General features: G+C 38.9%; 1 pseudogene; it reads right to left on the reverse strand.

The window, feature by feature from the left end:
- Positions 1-1,729: 1,729 nt before the first annotated feature.
- On the reverse strand, positions 1,730-2,952 carry LOC102877753 (annotated as a pseudogene).
- Between the last annotated feature and the right edge of the window lie 1,838 nt (positions 2,953-4,790).

The raw sequence follows: 4,790 nt of genomic DNA on the forward strand, positions 1-4,790 counted from the left end.
GGCCTCTCAAGAGTTGTGTGCTGTACAACTCCAGGAGGTCTTATTCACATAGACCATAACATGAATGAGAGTTACAAATCTGTGCAACATGGTGACCCTGACATACATAATTTTTTTAGCAAACTCCTTATCTACCTAGATAATCCAACACATGGGTCTGCTCCCTTGCCACAGAAGTAAACATGTGATTCAAGTCAGTCAGACAACGATTTCTAGAAATCATCATTGATTATTGTAGGTTCACACACATGACCTGAAGAAACCACTCAGCACCCTTTAGGAGAATTATGTGAATGGTAGGAGAGAAAGAATCTCTCCTGAGATTTCTAATACTAAGAAGCATGAACGGCTAGAGCTGCTAGACTTTGCCACATAACAATAAAAGTCTACCTTCAAATGAAGTCAACATAGAGGAAGCAGAACTGAAAGAAGGAGAAAAGGAGACAGATTCGTGATGATAGGGGTTGATCCCCATGTTCATCTTCTGCTTAGGAGAGTTTGAGTTGGATCTTTGTCTCTTCAACCTCAAGAGTCCTGGCTAAAAGTGGTGCTCAAGCAAAACCAGAAATCAGGAGCTTGGAACTTGCTTTCTGCTTAACAGAAAACTGAATACTTTGACAGTGATGATGTCATTTTTCTGTCCACAGCCCTCCAATGGCTTCTCATCTTACCCAGAGAAAAAGCTAACTGTCTATTCATGGCCAATAGGCCCTTACATTGTCTGGCTTTATTCCCTCCCACTTTCCCCCATTTGCTCCCTATGTATCAGGAACCCTAACCTTGATTACCCTTGCAAAACACACTTCCACCAGAGGGTATTTGCACTTGCTGTTCCCTCTGCCTCATATATGCTTTCCCTGGTTACCTGCTTGACTTAGTTTTCTGTCCATATGTGAACTTCCCTCATCACCTCACCTAAAATCTTACTTTCTCTGTCTGTATTAGTTTCCTATGGCTGCTTAAACAAAATACCACCATAGGTTGGCTTACACAACAGAAATATCGTCTCATAGTATTAGAGGCTAGAAGTCTGAGATGAAGGTGTTAGCAGAGTTGGTTGTTCTAAAGGCTGTGAGGGAGAATATGTTTCATGCCTCTCACCAGCTTCTGGTTGGTTTCCTGTCCATCTTTGGTATTCCTTGGCTTGTAGAAGCATCATCCAGATCTCTGCCTTTATCTTCACATGGAGTTCTCCCTGTGTGTGTGTGTGTGTCTGTCTCTGTGTCCAAATTTCTTCTTTTTATAAAGACACCAGTCATATTGGATTAAGGCCCACCCTAATGAGCTTCTCTTGACTATTTCCAAGTAAGGTTATATTCACAGGTACTGGGACTTCCAACATTTCTTGGGGACACAATTCTCCATAACACTCCCCTTATGCAGTCTTATTTTTCTTTGTAGTATGTATCACTATCTGACATACTATAAACTTATGTTTTCACCGATTTAATGTCTCTCTCTCCCCCAACTAGGATGTAAGTTCCATGAACATGTAGATATAATATTCAAATATGTGTTAAATGAGTGAATGCTAAACAAGAAAATAGACTATCCTATTTTAAAATATTTTTAAAAGCTTTGCATATTTATTACTGAACCAACCTACTAGTGCAGAAGCATATTATACAAAGAAGAAAATTATTTTTCCAGTAATTTCTCAATAAAACATGCCAAACTGTCCAGATAGTAGTAATTTTCTCAGTACTTCAGTAAGATCCAAGCAACCTGGATACAGCAGAAATATGTGTGCCATCTCATGTGTGATTTCTTACAGTCCCAGTTTGGTTCTTCTCCATTGTCTCCTCTTGGAGTTGTACCTGATTTTATTACCAGTTTTCATCCGAATCCATTGGGGAATGGGCCGATTCTGCTTTTGTTTCTTGGCCAGGAACCACTTGATCCTGAAAGTCTTGTGAGAAGTCTCAACGTAGCCCTGCCGTCAGTCAGCTGGCAGAGACCATAGGCCCCGGGAAGCCACCCTGGAGCCAATGGTTACGGATGGACTTACCATGGCAAGTAAGACTCCCCTATTTTAAAATATTAAAGCCCGAAATTTCCACTTGCATAGTCAAATATTTTTGAAGAAAGTAAGTCTTCTCAGATGTCTTTAATGTATACTCAGAGTCTAAAGACTCACTGGAAACCTATTCGAAATCTCTATCACGAAATAACAAATACCATTCCTTTGAAAATAGAACAGTGGATAGAAACACTGAGGAAGAATGGAGTTTGGGAGTGGCAGGTTGAGAAGGGGACATGTGAGAAGTGGTAAAAGTTGAGCGAGGTTAAGAGTGGTCGAGCTCTGGCAAAATCTACGTGTAGTGATTCTTGTTGCCTGACTTCATGATAAAAGTATACCAGTGGCCTTCAGTGGGGTTACATTGTTTTTATTACCCATTAAAAAACATTTTTAATGTGCAAACAAATTTTGCCTTTTGAATATATACAGATATTAGAAGTTACCCCTCTGGCATTTATCGAGATGCATTATCTATGTGTAACTTTATCACGTTGTATTATCATTATCTGTCTTTCATCTGATGTCCCCATTAGAATATGAGCAGAGGGACAGGGGGCTGTGTCTTTGCTAGCCCACAGGCAGTCAAAAAACAAGTGGTAATTTAAAAGAAAATATTTGCAGCACACACACACAAAAGAGTTACAATCCCTTTACCTAAGGCTTTTACAAATCAATAAGAAGACAAATGACCCAGTGGATCAAAGAAAGTACAGATGCTGTATAAACACATGAAAAAGTGCCCAATCTTGCCAGTAGCCAGGAAAATGCAAATTAAAATTATAACAAAATTGAATTTTTGTCCAACTGCTTGGCAAAGGGAAAAGATTGATAACTTCCAGATTGGTGAGAGTGTGAATAATCAGACACTCTCATACTTTTGGGTATGGGACAGTGTATGGAACTATATGTTCAAATTCAAAATACACTGACATTTTGACCTAAAAGTCCTATATTTGAAAAATTTATCATGTAAAAAAAAGCAGCCCTTAAAATGATACATACCAATAAGGCACCAGAATTTCAGTATAGGAAAGACACGGGTACCCATTTTTAACAAATCAAGAATATGGTATTTTACAGAATAAGAAGAACTTGAGGGGTTATGAGAGTGAAAGGGGAGACTCTCCTAGAAATGTAATGAAAGTGAGGCTAGCAGGTGGCACTGGAAGCCCTGAAGTTTCTCTGATGCTCCATCAGGGTTTATTCCCCATCTGGAGCAGCGTAATTGGCTGAACGTCCAGCTTACAGCTCCTTGAGGAACTGCAGAGGGCCTGCTCTTTCTGGGGCAGCCCCTAGCAACGACTGGGCATGTGGTGGATAGGCCCAGACATTTCTGCCAGATAGAGGACTCCTTCACCATACAAGCTGGGCTCAGAGTGCCCCTCGTTTTGGCAAAGCCTTTGTCCAGTCTTCCTGGGTCGGATGGCTCCCCCTGCCCAAGTGGGCTTCCCTCCCCTTTGTCTTCATAGTTTTTACTCCCCCAGGAACCTGTCCACCCCTTCCCTGCCTTAGCACCTGCTCCACAGAGAGCCCAATTGGGAGGGCTAAAGACTCCTCATTTGCAACTACCAAATTTTCACAGTAGTGGGAATTTTTGAAAGACTCCAAAAGGAACTATTTCTCATTTTAATTTCAAGTTCTGGAATTAAAGCTGAATAATTGCCAGTTTGTTTTCTGCCCTGCAGTCACCGTTTAACTTTAGATGATGACTGGCTTTGTGTAAGCAAACAATTACAAATTTCCTCCATTTTTCTTTTTTGTTGTTACAGAGGTATGAAAGAAATTATGAGGAGTGGGGGAGCCTGCAAATATAACTATAAAACTTTCAAACTTTAAAATTAAGAGCAGTAGTCTTAATTTTAGAAAAAGAAAGGTTAGTGCGGTTTATTCTTATTAAAGCCCTTCACTTTGCATCGGAGCATTTGTCCATAGAGCTCTTGAAAATTGTAATACAGATCTCCAGTTACAAAAGCGAACAAACAAGGAAAACCTTTGCAACTGTCTTAGCAAAAACAGTAACATTCCAAATAATTATAACTTGGGTATGCATTATTCAGAATTACTGTAGTCCCAGGTTGTTAACACCCACCTAGATAAACTAATGTTTAAGTTATTAGGCTAAAGATAAAGTTCGATCTTTAGGATCTAGTATTTTTTTCAATTGGATAGACCTTTCTTTTCATTGTTTCCAACTTAGAAATTGTATTCCGTAAAAGAACAATTAAGTTTTCTTTTTCAGAAGAGCAACACAGAAGGCCACTTGGCCATTCTGGTCTATGTGTTGGGGAATTTACTAGCATATTAATGCAGTTCAGTATATTTTTGGGTGGAGGAGCATTCTGTATTTTGTTAAGGAGAAAAAATGACTTTAAAATTTATGAAGGGCCTTGAATTTAGGCTTTTGACATTACCTCCAAAGGAGGTTACACAAAGATATTTTGATGGGATTGAAAGAAAACACCCCTATCCAAATTTAAAATTAACAACCATGACTAAACTGCATCACCTTTAGTATACACTGGACTTTTAAAATTAAATCTTTTAATTATCTTCTGACTAGCACAACTGTTTCGTGTTGTAATTTTCTTGTATTAAAGGTATCAATTGTTGAAATGTAAATGTGCAAAAAACACAATTTTTTAAACCTCCTTTTAGTGTTAAAAGAATGTTTAATATACTGGAAACCTCAAAAATAATGGAGGCAGCCTGGATCTCTCAGCCTATGAAAAGCCCTGAAATTATTTGTTTGGAATGCAAATATTTCCATGAG

This window comes from Pteropus alecto, unplaced genomic scaffold, assembly GCF_000325575.1.
Source record: "Pteropus alecto unplaced genomic scaffold, ASM32557v1 scaffold164, whole genome shotgun sequence".
In the NCBI taxonomy this organism is placed as follows: Eukaryota; Metazoa; Chordata; class Mammalia; order Chiroptera; family Pteropodidae; genus Pteropus; species Pteropus alecto.